Genomic DNA, 17,334 nt, shown 5'->3' on the forward strand with positions numbered 1-17,334 from the left:
ACTCCTTGGTGGTCTGCCAATTAAGATTTTTATCTAGCTCAGCTTCCTGGACCATTCATTCACTCCACTGACAGCCATTAAATAGATGAAAGGGACAAGCCAGGGTCTCTGATCTCCATAGCCTTCTGTGTAGTGGAGAAGAGAGATGTGTAAGTAGAAAGCTACAATTCACTGTGGCCAGAGTGATAACGGAGGCACAAAAAAGAGAGGGAATGAAAAAGGGGAAGACAGGCTGGGAGGTGTTACCTGAGTGGACAAAAACTGGCTAAAGCGGGTTCAAGCAGATGCAGGAGCACTGTGCAGAGGCACAGAGATGGAAAGGAGGATGGCTGGAGATCAGGCAGTTTGAGGGATTACAGAGGTTAAAGGATAGGCAGCACTCAGTAAAGAGGCCTCCGAGCAACCTGAAGAGATGAGAAAGGCAGGCAGCTCCCCTAACCCGCTGCAAGGGGAGTTATGCTTCTGTCTGATTTCATGAAAGACTTCATTTGAAAAGAAAAGGGGATGGGCTGTGTTACTTAGGAACAAATCTCAACAGTAGCAGTGGAAGAATGGGACAAGAGCCAAGCTGCAGTGAGTTAAATTATGAATGGAAAGCGAGGAAGTAGAGGTAGGGAGTGCTGACTTCCCATTCAAGGACTATGGATAATATCTAGCTCAGCAAGGGTCTGTTAAATTATCATTTATTACTGGAATTCAGAGGAGGAGCCAGACATAAAAGCCATCAGTGAACACATGCTGTGAGACTAAGATTACTTGGGAATTAACGTAGATAGAGAAGTCTGAGACCTGAGCCCCAGGGCACCCCAGTATTTAGAGGTTAAAGAAACGGACACACAAACCTGCAAATCATTTAGTAAAATGGAGATAAATAGGACTACATTAAAAGTCAACACTTCTGTAGAGGAAAAGACAGCATAGGTGCTAAAAGACAAGTCCTGATAAATGAAATCTAAGATAATTCATCACTGGCATAACTGCACTACAAGGAATGTTAAAGGCTGCCCTTTAGACCAAAGGGAACTAATATCAGACGGAAATGTGGAACTATATGAAGGAATGAAGACCATCATGGTAAACAATTTGGTGAATGTAAAAGTCTGCATTTTCATGATTTGCTTTATGAACTGATTATTTCAAGTAAAAATAAGGAGACATTATATAGGTGGATATAACAAATATAGAATGAAAAGATAGGGATCCCTGGGTGGCGCAGCGGTTTGGCGCCTGCCTTTGGCCCAGGGCGTGATCCTGGAGATCCGGGATCGAATCCCATGTCGGGCTCCCGGTGCATGGAGCCTGCTTCTCCCTCTGCCTGTGTCTCTGCCTCTCTCTCTCTCTCTCTCTCTCTCTCTCTCTCTCTGTGACTATCATAAATAAATAAAAATTAAAAAAAAATTTAAAAAAAAATATAATGAAAAGATGTAATAACAATTACCAAAAGCTTGGTCGTGGGGAGGGTAAGTGTAATTATACTACCGTAAGGTCATTACATTTGTGATATGGAAAGCAGGAAGTGGGACATCTGAGGTGCCAAGTCAGACATGAGAAGGGGTATGGTGAAATAGGAAAGTTATGTGTAAAGGTATTTGATAGTGACTATATCTTGGATCATAAGAGAAGTCTTAATAAATATAAAATAATTGATATAAAACAAAGTACATTCTCTGAGCATAATGGAATTAAACTAGAAAATCAGTAACAAAAACAAAAGGAGAACCTCTAAACACTTGATAATTAAACAATACAATCTAATCCATGAGTCAAATAGCAAGTCTCAAGGGACCTTAGAAAATATTTTGAACTGAATCAAAATGAAAATATAATGTATCAAAATCTATAATAGGGGCTTTCCCTTCTGACAGTAATGAAACAAAGGGACCCCAGATTTATCCTCTCACCTAGAACAACAACAAAAACCAGACAATATATGAAATTGTGGTTTTCAAGACTATCGACAACAAAGGACAATGGTCACTGAGTTGAGAACATGAGCCCTATGGTCATCACAGCTTACTGTCTTGAGTTCTAGGCAGTGGTACAGAAAGGAAGGGAACTGAGGAAGAGCCCAGTGGACTTCCCGATTTGAAATATAGGGCTGGGATCCCTGGGTGGCGCAGCGGTTTAGCGCTTGCCTTTGGCCCAGGGCGCGATCCTGGAGACCCGGGATCGAATCCCACGTCGGGCTCCCGGTGCATGGAGCCTGCTTCTCCCTCTGCCTGTGTCTCTGCCTCTCTCTCTCTCTCTGTGACTATCATAAATAAATAAAAATTTAAAAAAAAAAGAAATATAGGGCTAAAGAGTTTGGGGAGATCAAAACAGCTAGAGTTTAAAAGACTGTACCAGAGAGAAGAGAACTGTGAAAAGAATTCCCAGAGATCCACAGAGGTTTCTCTCAAGTATGTGATCCAGTACTCATGAGTGTAAGTTTATGAGGAAATTACCCAATGCAAAGAAAGAACCATCCAAAAGTATTGAAAGAAACAGGATCTGTCACTAAGAAAGGGTCAAGAATAGTGTCTGTTCCCACCAGCCAGACTGTAAAAACTTGTAATTCATAGGATAGTAGGTATACTCAGGAAGGTGTTGCCTGGGTAATGGGAAATAATCAGCCTTATACTGAACACTGCTCCGGACTTATCATATAGATCATAAAAGTAAAACCTGAAAGAATCAAACTGAATCCCAAAGCAAAGTTCAAGAAAATGTACAGGAATATGGGGGTCCCTGGGTGGCTCAGTGGTTGACCACCTGCCTTCGGCCCAGGGTGTGATCCTGGAGTCCCAGGATCGAGTCCTGCATCAGGCTCACTGTATGGAGCCTGGTTCTACCTCTGCCTGTGTCTCTGCCTCTCTTTCTCTCTCTCTCTCTCTCTCTCTCTCTCTCTCTCTCTTTGTCTCACATGAATAAATAAATAAAATATTTTTTAAAGAAGAAAGTGTACAGGAATAAAAAAAATGGACTAGCCCTCAACAAGGTAAAATTCACAGTGTCTGGCATCCAAACAAGATTACCAGGCATATATAAGCAAGCAGGAAAATAGCCCATCAAGAGGACAGTAATCCATCAAAACTGACCCAGAACTGACACACTTTAAAATTATCAAAGGACAATAAAAATTATTTTACCCAAAAATAAAATTATTTTACCCGTATTCCATATATTCAAAAAGACAGCTAGAGATATGGAAAAACATAAGGAAAAATATTGGCCTCCAACTTCCCAAACATAATGAGAAATATACAATCTCATATCTGAAGCTCCATCTCAAGTAGAAGAAATAGAGTACAACAAGTCACATTGTAACTGAATTGTTCAAAACCAGTGATACAGGTAAGACTTATTTACAGAGGAACAAAGATAAGGTTAGGGAACCCTGGGTGGCGCAGCGGTTTAGCGCCTTCCTTTGACCCAGGGCGCGATCCTGGAGACCTGGGATCGAATCCCACGTCGGGCTCCCAGTGCATGGAGCCTGCTTCTCCCTCTGCCTATGTCTCTGCCTCTCTCTCTCTCTGTGTGACTATCATAAATAAATAAAAATTTAAAAAAAGAAAAAAATTAAAAAAAAAAGTGAAGGAATTGAAGGGAGAAATGGACAGTCCTGTGGATAACAGAATTCAGTATACTACTTTCAATGGCTAGGCTATCTATACAGAAGTTCAGCAGGGTACCTGAACAACACTATAAACCATCTATACCTAAAAGACATACATAGACCACTGTACTCAACAATAGCAGAATATATATCCTTAAGTACACATGGGATATTTTCCAGGGTACAGCACAAGTTGGACCACAAACTAGTCTTAATAAATTTTAAAGATTGAAATTGTACAGTGTATCTTCTTTGACCACAAAGGAAAAAAGACAGAAATCAGTAACAGAAGACAAAGTGGAAAAATTCACAAGTATGTGGGAATTAAAAAACACCCTTAAACAGTGGGTCAAAGAAGAAATCACATGGGAAATTAAAAAATAGATATATTTGAATGAAAAGATAATATAATTAAATTTATGGGATGCTTTGAAGGCAATGCTTAGAAAGAAATGTATAACTGTAAATGCCTACTTTTGAAATGAGGAAAGATCCCGAATAATAACCTAACTTTGTATCATAGGGAACTAGAAAAAAGAGTGAATTATACACAAAGCTAATAGAAGGAAATGATTAGAATGAAGATCAATGATATACAGAGTAGAAAACAATAATAAAAAACCCCAAAAAGTTGGTTCTTTGAAAATATCAACAAAATGGGCAAACCTATAGATAGACTGACAAAAAAAAAAAAAGACACAAATGACTAATATCAGAAATGAAAGTGGGGACACTACTACCAAACTTAAAAAAATAAAAAAGGATTATAAGAGAAAATTAAGGAAAATTTTACACCAACAAATGAGATAATCAAAATGAAATGGACAAATTTCTAGCAATATGCACATTAAACTGAAGATGGAATAGAAATATTTTTTCAATTTTTATTTATATTCTAGTTTAACATATAATGCAGTAGTGGTTTCAGGGATAGAATTCAGTGATTCCTCACAACACCCAGTGCTCACCACAATAAATGCCCTCCTTAATCCCATCACCCATCTAGTCATCCACCTTCATCAATTCTCAGTTATCTAATGTTAAGAGTTTCCTTTTTTGAAGAAGAAGAAGAAGACCAAGACTTTATTCACATACGAGGAAGGAACCAGTACAAAATATGTTTTTTAAAAAATTCACTTGGTGGTAAAAACCCCGAGGTCCCTCCCCCGATCCCACACCTGGGCGTTCTTCTCCCAATAGCCCCTGGGTGGGACTCAGCTCTTCTGGGCCTCCTGCAGGAGCCTGAGCAGATGGTCATCAGCCCTGAGGGCAAAGGTAAGGGTGCCCTGTTGGTAGTGCTCCAGGTCACACTCCAGGTTCTCCATCATGTCTGCTAACAGATGAGCCTGCTCCACCCCCGAGCCTGGGGCGTTGAAGTCCAGGGCTGTGAAGTGCACGTGCAGGTGGTAGTAGGAGGACAGGTAGTGCAGGTACACACGGAGGCAGTCTCCCCTCACCTGGTAGCACTGCAGGATGGCTTCCTGGCCCTCCCGGAGGATGTTCCTGAGCAGCGGCAGGTGCTCTCGAGTAAGGTCCGGAAGCAATCTGATGCCCTGGCAATGGCAAATGGCAATCAGGTACAGGTCATTGAGCTGCTGTTGGTTCCACTTGAGATCGGGGATGAGGACAAAGCCATCACAGGGATCTGGATTCTCAAAAATAATCCGGTCGGCTTCTGCCTTCTTATGGAGAATGCTGAACACCCACTGGATGCTGAGGCTCTGGGACTCCAGGTAGGGTAAAGTGATGTTCTTGTAATTGCTTCCCATCTCTTGGACCAGGCGCCAGGAAGCCCTGGCGCAGATACTTCTGTAGATGCTTCTCTGTGGCTGGGTAAACCACGGTTGCCTTTACATCACTCAGCTGCCATCGAGGAAACAGGTGATAGGTGCTGTAGATATCATTGGAGAACTGCAACTGGAGCTCGGGGCAACCCATCAGGAGCTGAGCCACCTGCTCCACCTGAAATGGTGTCTTCTCCAGGATCACAATGGCATCCTCTCCACCGCCATCACCAGAGGCTTCATTCACCTTCCCGTGGAGGAAAAGGATTTTGTTCCTCGTGGACTCCCTCAGCACTTTTTCCACTCTGAAGCCAGAGAATGATAACTGCACGGGGGTGGAGGTACCATTCCTGATGCCAGCTTACTCTTCGCCTAGGCGGCATCCTCAGCATCCTGTTCGTGCTTCCGCTTGCTGGGTTAAGGGGCTAGGTCCGCCATGCTGCCTGGCCAGAGCTGTGCTAATGTTAAGAGTGTCTAATGGTTTGTTCCCCTCTCTCTTTTTCCCCCTCTTCCCATGTGTTCATCTGTTTTGTTTCTTAAATTCCACATATGAGTGAAATCATATGGCATTTTTCTTTCTCTAACTGATTTATTTTGCTAGAGTAGAAATCTCAATAGACCTGAAACAAGTAAAAAGACTGGAGCACCTGAGTGGTTCAGTTGGTTAAATGTCCAACTCTTGATTTCAGATAAGGTTGTGGGATTGAGCCCCACATATAGCTCCACACTCAAGTTGGAGTCTGCTTGAGATTCTCTCTCCTTCTCCTCTGCCCCTCCCCTTGATTACACTATCTCTAAAACAAACAAATAAATAAATAAATAGTTTAAAAAAGCAAATAAAAAGACTGAATAGGTAATCAAAAACCTCTTAAATAAAGAGGAGAACTAGATGGCTTCACTGGTAAATTCTACCAAAAACTTAAAGAATTACCAACAACTATTCTCAAATTCTTCCAAGAAATAGAAGAGGGAACACTTTTAAGTCATTCTGTGAGAGCAGATACCAAAACCAGATAAAGACATCATAATAAAAGAAAACTATAGACCAATATCCTTTATGAAAATAAATGCAAAAATCCTAAACAAAATACAAACAAATCAAATTTGGCATATATCAAGGATTATACAGCATGACCAAGTGGTATTTATCCAAAGGCTATAAGGCTGATTCAATATATGAAAATCAATGAAAAAAAAAAAAAAAAAAAAAAGAAAATCAATGTGACACATCACATTAATATAACAAAGGAAAAACACATAAGCATCTCAATTAATGAAAAGACATTTGACAAAACCCAACATCCTGTCATAAGAGCCCTCATAAAAGCAGAAATAGAAAATTCCTCAATGTGATAAAAGGTATTTATGAAAATTCCACATTTAATACCATATTTAGTGGTAAAAGACTGAAAGTGTACCCATAAAATCAAGAACACAACAAGGATGCACAATTTAGCCACTGCTATTCAACACTGAACTGGAAGTTCTAGCTAGAGATACTAGACAAGAAAAAAAATTCAAATTCCAAAGGAAGTAGTAACACCATCTCTATTTGTAGATGACATGATCCTATACAGAAAATCCCAAAGAATTTACAAGAAAGGTCACTAGAGCTAAACAAAATCAACAAAGTTGTAGGATATAAGATCAACTCACAAAAATCAATTGTGTTAAATTGTGTTTGTATACATCAGCAATAAATAATCCAAAAAAGAAATTAGGAAAGCAATTCCATTTACAGAAGAATATAAAATACTAAAATACCTAGGAATAAATTTAACCAAAGATTTGTACACTGAAAACTACAAAACACTGCTAAGAGAAATTAAAGAAGACATAAACAGAAAGACCTGCCCTGTTGATAAGACTACTACTGTTAAGACAACAGTACTACCCAAAGCAATCTACAAATTCAATGCAATCCCTATCAGAATTTCAACAACCTTTTTTTTACATTAATCAAAAAGCCAATCCTCAAATTCATATAGAATTGCATGGCTTCCAAATATGCAAAACAATACTGAGAAAGCATCAATTAACCTATAAAATCAATTAACCATTAACATTTCTAAAAGAAAACATAGGGATAAATCTTTATGACCTTGGGTATCATACCAAAAGCATTAATAACAAGAAAAACTAGGGGCACCTGGGTTGTTCAGTTGGCTAAGCCTCACAATCTGGTTTTGGCTCAGGTCACGATCTCAGGGTTTTAGAGATCATCCCACACTGGACTCCACACTCAGCATGGAATCTGCTTGAGATTCTCTCTCTCCCTCTGTCCCTTCCTCCACTGTCATGCACATGCCCGCGTGCTCTCTCTCTCTCTCAAATTAAAAAAAAAAATCTTAGAAAGAAAAACTGAATTGGGCTTCAACAAAATAAAAAACTTCCATACATCAAAAGTTATCATCAAGAATATGCAAAGACAATCCAAAGAATGGGAGAAAATATTTGCAGATCAGATATCTGACCAGAGTTTAACATCCAGAATATACAGCAAATCTCTATAACTCAACAATAAAAAGAGGAATAGTACAATTAAAATATAAGAAAAGGAACTCATACAATTATTTCTCCAAACATATACAAATGGCCAAGAAGGATATGAAATCTATATCACTAGTCATTAGAGAAATATAAGTCAAAACCACTTTGGGACACCATCTCATACCCACTAAGATGACTATAACAATAATTTTATTTTTTTTTATTTTTATTTTTTTTATAACAATAATTTTAAAAAGGAAGGTAAGTGTTGGAGAGGATGTGGAGAAATTAGAACCCTTAAATACTGCTGTGGAAAAAAGCTTGGCAGTTCCTCAAAAAAATTAAAAATATAACTACCAGTAATCTCACTTCTGGGTATATAGCCAAAGGCAATAAAATCACAATCTTGAAGAGAGAGCTATGTCTCCATGTTCATCACAGCATTATTCATAATAACTAAGACTAAGTGTCTATCTGTGGGTGACTGCATGGAGACAATGTGGTATATACATAGAATAGAGTATTATTCAGCCATTAAAAGAAGGAAATCCCGCTTGTTGTGATAACATGGATGGACCTTGAGGGAATTATGCTAAGTGAAAAAAGTCAGAGACAAATACTGTTTGTTATGTTCTCACTTATATGTAGAATCTAAGAAAATCAAACTCATAGAAATGGAGAGTAGAATGGTGGTTGCCAGGGCCTAGGGGGTGAGGGGAATGCGGATATATTGGTCAACAGGTACAGAGTACAAACTTTCAGCTATAAGACAAATAACTTCTGGGGATATAATATATATTATGATGACTATAATTAACAATACTGTATTGCATACTTGAAATTTGTTAGGAGAGCAGATCTTCAATATTATCACCACACACATACACTTAATGAGGAAAGACTGGGACATGGAAAGGACGTCCACTCTTATTATTTCTATTCAACATTACCAGGGAAATCAAGGCAAGAAGAATGAAATAATATACAAACTGGAAAGGAAGAAGTAAAAATGCTCCTTATTTGCAGATGACAAGATTTGTGTGCATAGAAAATCAGCTACAATCTATAAAAGAACTGCTAGAGCTAATGAGTGAACCAAGCAAGAGTACATGAAACAATACAAGGCCAATACATAAATATCAATTACAGCAACAATTAAAATTTTATACTTAAAAATACAATACCAATTAAATATCATAAAATGTAAAATATTTGAAAATACGTTTAACAAAATACATGCAAGATTCCTACACTAAAACATTACACAAATCTGCAAAAACATTTTTGAGAAAAAAGAAAATCTAAATAAATGGAAATACATGTTCATGGATTAGAAGATTCAATATTGTTAAGATAGCCATTATGAAAATCTCAGTAGGTTTTTCTTCTTGTAGAAATTGACTAAATGATTTAAAATGTATATGGATATGCAAAAGAACCCAGATTAGCCAAATCCATTTTGAAAAAAGAAATAATAACAAAAAGTTGGAAGACTTACACCACTTGATTTCAAGACTACAGTAGAAGTTATAGCAATGAAGACAGTATGCTTTTGGCATAAATAGACATGCAGCTTACTGGAACAGAAGAGAGAATCCAGAAAAAAGACAAATACATATGTAGTTGACTGATGTTCTATACTGGCACTATTGTAATTCAATGGGGGAAGATGCTGGAACACTAGATGTATTAGTTCTCCATTACTGCAGAAAAATTATCCCACAATTTAGTGGCTTAAATCAACATTTATCTTACAGTTTCTGTGAGTCAGGAATTTGAGAGTGGTTTAGCTGTGTGGTTCGGGCTCAGGAGCTCTCATGAGGTAGCAGTCAAGACATCAGTGAGGGCTGCAGTCCTATGAAGGCTCAACTAGTGCTATAGGGATTTGCTTTCAAGATAACTCACTTACTTAGTATTCGGAGAAGGCCTCAGTTCTTCACATTCCACAATGTGAATATTCCATAATGACCTCTCCATAAGGCTGGTTAATTGTCTTCAACATATGACATCTGGTTTCCCAAAGGGTAATCCAAGGGGAGAGAGCAAGGGGGAAGCCAAAATGCTTTTATGCCTTAATTTTGGGTCACACACCATCATTTCTATCACATTCTATTTATTAAAATCAACTCATTAGGTACAGCCCACACCTAAGAGGAATTAGGTTCTATCTTTTGAAGACAGGAATATCAAAGAATTTGTGAACATACTATAAAATGTCCACACTAGATATACATATAGAACAAAATTAATCTCAGCCCCTACCTCACACTATAGTCAAAAAATTAATTCAAATTGGACCAAGAGAGGGGTGCCTGGTTGATTCAGTCGGTAGAGGATGTGACTCTTGGTGTCCATGTCATTAGTTTGAGCCCCATGTTGGGTACAGAGATTACTTTAAAAAAATGGAACTAACTAAAGGGTAGAACTATAAAACTTCTAGAAGGAAACATAGGGAGATAATCTTTGTGACCTTGGGAGAGGCTAAGATTTCTTAGTGTGCAAAAAGCACTTACTTAAAAATAATTGTGTTGTACACATGGCATATGGATAAATGTCAAAAACAACGTTAAGTGGAAAAAAGCAAAGTGGCATAACGATACATGCAAAGTTAAAGGTTACTAAATGATAACATACTTAATATGGATACCTACATATATATTGAGGATAATTGCATGCATGGAAAGAAAACACACAACTTCAACATTATGTTCACTTCTGGAGAGGAAGAAATAGAAGAGAATGGCATCAGGGTGGCATATATAGAGGAATTTCAACTATAGCTCTAACATACTGTTATTTTAAAGACTTGAAACATGGTAAGATATAAATATTTGGTATATCTGGGTGATAGATAAATGAGGTAATTATATTATCCTTTGTACATTTCTGAGGCTTGAAATACTTGATACTAAACATTTTTAAAGGATCCAGTGGATTTGGCAATGGGAGGTATTGGTGAACCTGACTAGAAAAATCTATTTTTATTATATTATTATTTATATAATGCAAGCAGGCCACCTGTTTCTGTTAGTAAAGTTTCATTGGAATAGAGATAAGTTCATTAGATTACGTATTGTTTGTAGCTGCTTTCCTACCACAACAGCAGAGTTGAGTAGTGACAGAGACCATATGGCCTCTACACCTAAGATATTAATTACCCGACTCTGATTTATACCATCTATAGTGCTTGGCTTAATGTATTTTTTTAAGGATCTATTTATTCATTTGAGAGAGAGCACAAATAGTGGGGAAGGCCAGAGGGAGAGGGAGAAGCAGACTCCCAGCTGAGCAGGGAGCCGGACGCAGGCAGCAAGAACCAGACTCGGGGCTCAATGCAGGGCTCGATCCCATGGCCCTAGAATGATGACCTGAGTAGAAGGCAGCTTTTTCTTTCTTTTTTTTTTTTTTTAAAGATTTTATTTATTTATTCACGACAGACACAGAGAGAAAAAGAGAGGCAGAGACACAGGCAGAGGGAGAAGCAGGCTCCATGCAGGGAGCCCAACATGGGACTTGATCCCGGGTCTCCAGGATCACACCCCAGGCTGAAGGCGGTGCTAAACCGCTGGGCCACGGGGGCTGCCCTAGAAGGCAGCTTCTTAACCAACTCAGCCACCCTGCTTGGCTTAATTAATGTCTTAAACATTGTAAGCTCTTAAGAAATGTACTAGAGCTCCCAAACAGTGCATGTTGCTTACTTTGTTCACTAAATATTAGTTGAGCTCCTACTAACTGCCAGATAATGTTGTAGGCCCCGATTGTAGTCCACAAGCCAGAATTGGTCCCTACACTCTAATTTCTTTGTTTCAAAATCCAGATTGCCTTGGTGTATAATATAGTTGCACTTTATTGTGCTACTTCCCACTAGAGGGCAGCCTGAAACTTTTCCATAATGGCACAGTAATAGCTGTTAACCCCACAATCTATACTACCTGTGAATTGTCAAGAGGGACAAAATACCATACTACCTAAGGTTTGTATTTATTCTCTCCAGGTTGTCATTGACAAAATTATAAAATGGGTCCAGTTTGTCTTTGGAACTCTTAGCCTCCTATTCACCTTTTCTACCCCTTGTCCCTGCAGCAGTAAGGTGAACCACTTACAGGCATCACCTGTAGCTAAAAACTGTGACAGAACCAATCAAGTACATCTCACACCAATAGATCAGTCAGGGTGGGAAAGGAGGGAGGAGGGAAGATTCCTGGAGAAGGAGGGATCAACCTGACAAGCTTAGAACTGCAGGCCAGGGGTGCCTGTGTGGCTCCGTCAGTGAAGCATCTAACTTTGGCTCAGGTGTGATCCCGGGGTCCTGGGATTGAGCCCCATGTCTGTCTTCCAGCCTGGCAGGGAGTCAGCTCATCCCCTCCCTCTGCCCCTACCCCTGCTTGTTCTGTCCTTCTCTCTCTCTCTTTCAAATAAATAAAATCTGAAAGAAAAAAAAAAAAGAACTGCAGGCCAGAAACTATCCTGGAAGCAGACTCAGTGTACCTGCTTGCACACATAGACACCCAACATGATTGTCTATCCACATTAAAAGAAGAGAAGAAACACATACCTCCTATTCATTAAGTCACCATTTATTGTGCACCCACTACCCTCTTTGTGTCACACAAGACACAGCAATGAGCATTACAGACATAGTACCAGCTCTCAAGCAGCATACAGTTTAACAGGGAAGCATACAGCATACAGGGAAGTCAGACAGTAAAGAGAAATGCACTGAAAGTACAGAATTAGAAAAGAAAATGACTTTCAGTTACTAATAGCATAAGAAACCAATAAAATGTGTAGTGGTATAAAACAATAATTTCCTTTCTCTTTTTTTTCCTTTCTTTTAGAGAGAGACAGAGAGAGAGAGCACGAGCATGAGCAGGAGGGGCAGGGGGAGAGAGAATCTCAAGCAGAGTCTGCACTGAACACAGAGCCTGATTCAGGGATAGATCTCCTGATCCTAAGATAATGACCTGAGCCAAAACCAAGAGTTGAACACTGAACTGACTGCACCACCCAGGCACCCCAAACAATTATTTTATGATCCTCAGGGATTCTGTGATTCCAATACACTGGCTTGTTTCTGCTCTGCAATACCTGGGAACTCAACTAGGAAGACTCAAAGGCTAGGGGTGCTTGATGGTAGGGGGCTGGAATCATCTAGAGGCATCTTTGCTCACACAGCTAGTGGCTCATGCCGGCTGTCAGCTGGGACCTCTGCTGAACTGTGGGCTGGAACAGATACACATTTCTTCTGCCTGTTGTCTCTCCATACTGGTTAGTTTGAGCTCCCTCAGAATGTGACAGGTTGGTTGACAGAGCAAGCATTCTCAGAGAAAAAGATGGATGTACACGGCATTTTGATATCTAGCCTGGGAAGTACCACAGCGTTGCTTCTGTTCTACTGTATTTGGTTAAGGCAACCTTAAAGATCTGGATAGGTTCTAGGGGAAGAGACATACTGCCACAATCACATCATGGAAACAGCAGTAAGATTATATGGTAAGAGCATGTGGGATGGGAGATATCATTGTGCCCATCTTCAGAAAATACACTCTGCCCCAGGCTGTCATGACAGCATAGGATGGAGGGCAAAACCTAGCCAAGGACTGTCAGCAAAGACCTCTGTGAGGAAGGCTTGTCTCAGGTGGAGGGGATCAGAGGCTAAGAGGAGCCTGGGGAAGACACTCAGGTAGAGGAATGTGTAAGGCTGCAGTCCAAAGAGAGGCTGGTGTGTGGGGATGCTGTGTTTTGCTGCGTCAAAAGCAGAGGCAAGGGGAAAAAAGTGCTCGGAAGGAAGATGTGGAGGGAAGATTCCATGTGCTCTGGGTCATGCCCTCTATGATAGACCTCCTGAGAATAGCAGCTGCCTCCAGGCAGTGGTATCCTAGGAAAAGAGAAACTGGAGACGACAGGAGCAAACTGGTGACAGTAGGGGAAAATCTGCATGGTTTAGCTGCCATCCTACTCCAGAGGTTCTAGTATGTAAGGTAAAATAGAATCTGGCCAAGTCTTATCCAGACAAAGTAAGGGAAGTCTGGAGAAAATAGCTCTGCCTGTAACAGATGCCAGAGGCAGCTCAAAATAGAGGCCGCACGGGTGTATCAATAACACAGTGGAGACAGGGAGATCTAGCAAATCTACAGTAAAAACTCAAGTTGCTATCACTCAGGCACCTGCTAACCTGTCCTTCCCTCATCCTCAAGTCAGATCAGTGACTCAGTGGGGTTCTTTCTCATCTTATACTTGGAATTGAATGTGTGTCCAGCTGCTGGTCTTAAGAGATCCAAGAGGTTTGTCTTTAAAAATGCAGGTACTGATACATTATATCAGTCCAAATTATAAATATCTGTATGCAAATGACAAGAAATAAAACCAGAATCATAACCTTAGTAAATTAAATAGAGTCTGGCTTGTGTGCTCCTCTAAACATACAATTTCAATCCACCTACAGACATATGATGCAGATTATGTGGACACTAAATATCTTGCCACACTGAACTGTGCTTTTGCAGAAATGCCTTTACTCACTGGGGAAAACCTACTCATCTTCTGAGATTCAGCCCGAGCGTCACCACCTCTGTGAACTCTTCCTCAGCCCCAAACATATGGCCACACCCACCCTGGGGTCCCCATTCTACCTTGTACAGACTACTGTCATTGAGTCTATTTATTGTGTGTATTCATATATCTATTAATCCCCACTCAAGCCTCTGGGCTCTCTGAAGACATGGATTATATCTCATTTTCTCATTTGAGGATGTGCAAGACAGTAAGCACTCAACGTCTGCTGATTATTGCACAAGTGAAAATTTCATCTTCAAACTGAGGCTCATGAGAATCTGACTCCCCTCCTTTGGTGGGAGATCACAGTTTGGGTTGTCTTTTACTTGAAGCAGAGTCTATGCCAAAATTGAAGGGTCAACCACCAACCATTGTGTGATGATTGCATATTTGGTGCCGGCTGCTCTTGTGAATGCCTGCCATATATTATTAGTTCACCTAATCCTCCTGATAGTCCTGCTCCTGCAAATCCAGTAGGTGGTGCCAAGACTGAGGCTGGTCACCTGGACAACAGGCCCAAATGGACAGATGAAATGAGGAAAGAGATGTGGAGAGGTCCCATGAGCCAGAAAATACAGGCTGGGCAGAGAGTGGAGTTCTGCATGCTGTATCCTGTGGTGAGGTTCTCACTGCCTGCTACAGTATAGGATCATGAGACATAACCCATACACAACATGGGCACGATTATTCATCGCACAGGAGCAAGCGTATCATTGCTAAACTGAGTAATAACACTCTCACATTTATCAAGAAAACAATTTTTTTAAATGCCTGATGTTATTTCCTGTTCCACAGAAGATAGAGTAAGCATATCCATCACATTCCTCTTGCTAATTACAACCAAAACTCCTGTTCAAAATACCTAAGGCAACTAGTTAAAAAACCTTTTGAAAGGTGGAGAAAAGAAAGCAAGCTGGCTAGGGACCTGGAATAAGACCCAGTGGTAAGTTCCCCAGGTGGTCTGTTTGTTTTGCCTTCTATATGTCTTGGTTGGGGTGACAGAGCAGTCTACAACCAGAAAATGCCAACAGGCCTCCACCTGACCACCCTACACAGAAAAGCCCCAAGAAAAGATCACTCTCTCTACCCAAATGACCAGAAAGAGGGTAGTGCTGCAGTTAAGAACCCATATTGTTCCCTTCCCTATCAGGTACTGCAGAGACTGTGGGACAAAGCCCTGCTGACCAATTCCCACTCTGCACTGACAAAGCAGAGGTGGCACCTCTTCCCTCCCCACTAAGCACTAAAGAGACTGGGCAGGAGCCCTACTATCCACAACCTGCACTAGTTGAATAATACTAAAAAAAAGTGGTACCCCATCCCCTCTCAAATTAGAGTGAGGATCTAGAAAAAATTATTCTTTTTCTTTTTTTTTTTTAAAGTAGGCTCCACACCCAGCATGGAGGCCAACACAGGGCCCAAGCCCATGAACCTGAGATGGAGACCTGAGCTGAGATTAAGAATTGGACACCTTTGGCAGCCTGGGTGGTTCAGTGGTTTAGCGCTGCCTTCGGTCCAGGGCATGATCCTGGAGACCCAGGATCGAGTCCCACATCGGGCCCCCTGCATGGAGCCTGCTTCTCCCTCTGCCTTGTGTCTCTGCCTCTCTCTCTCTCTCTCTCTCTCTGTGTGTGTGTGTCTCTCATGAATGAATAAATAAAATCTTAAAAAAAAAAAAAAAGAATTGGATGTCTAACCAACCGAGCCACCTAGGGGCCCCACAGAAAAAAGAGATCCTTTAATATGAATATGAAGTACTGGGCACGCTTTCCCAAGCAGCCCAAGTGTGAAACCAATCAGCAACAACAGACCAAAGGCCTTAAGAACTGAACTACAACATGGAAAATTCTGAGGGTTCAAACCTCTGGGTATCAACAAGTGGGGAAGGCCAAAATAGCTCTGCAGAGGTTTCAAAAACTTAATCTTCAAACCAGAGCCTACAAATATGGACCCGAAGGTGCATTCTGAACATAAACATACTGACTGCTAAAACAGAAGATTTACATAGGAACCAGAACCTCAAAACATAATATTCATAGATGAATTTTTTAATTTTTATTTATTTATGATAGTCACAGAGAGAGAGAGAGAGAGAGAGGCAGAGACATAGGCAGAGGGAGAAGCAGGCTCCATGCACTGGGAGCCCGACGTGGGATTCGATCCCGGTCTCCAGGATCGCGCCCTGGGCCAAAGGCAGGCGCTAAACCGCTGCGCCACCCAGGTATCCCTCAAAACATAATATTCAAAATGTCCAGCATAAAATAATCACTCTTCATACTAAGAACCAGGAAAAATAACTTAAATCCAAAAAGACAATCAATAGATGCCAACACTGAGGTGACCAGATGTTGGAATTACTGAATAAGGATTTTAGTGCAGCTATCACAAAAATGTTCCAACATGTAATTATGAACATTCTTGAAAGATATTGGAAAATAGAAAACCTCATCAAAGAAAAAGATAATAAAGACCCTCATGGAAATTTCAGAATGAAAAGTTACAGTAAGTGGAAAACTCACAGGATGTGCCTAATAACAAAATGAAGATTTACAGAGAAAAAAATCAGTGAACCTGAAGATATATCTGTAGAAATTATCCAATCTGAACAGCAGAGACAAAACAGGAAAAAGAAGAACAAGTGCCTATGGGACAATAATGAAAGATCTTATTCCTTTTACTGGAGTCCTAGGAGAGGAAAAGGAGGGCAGTGCACAGAAAATATTTGAAGAAATAATAGCTGGAAATATCCCAAATTTGGTAAAGGATATAAACCTATCAATTCAAGAATCTGACCAAACCCTAAAAGGATAAACCCAAATAAATCAACACCAAGACACATTATAATGAGATGTCTGAAAAATTAAAGACAAGGAGAAAGTTTTGAAAGCAGCTGGAAGGAAAACACAGGGA

General features: G+C 40.2%; 1 pseudogene; it reads right to left on the reverse strand.

The window, feature by feature from the left end:
• Nucleotides 1-4,809: 4,809 nt before the first annotated feature.
• LOC121487320 lies at nucleotides 4,810-5,817 on the reverse strand (annotated as a pseudogene).
• Between the last annotated feature and the right edge of the window lie 11,517 nt (nucleotides 5,818-17,334).

This window comes from Vulpes lagopus, chromosome 3, assembly GCF_018345385.1.
Source record: "Vulpes lagopus strain Blue_001 chromosome 3, ASM1834538v1, whole genome shotgun sequence".
Taxonomy (NCBI): Eukaryota; Metazoa; Chordata; class Mammalia; order Carnivora; family Canidae; genus Vulpes; species Vulpes lagopus.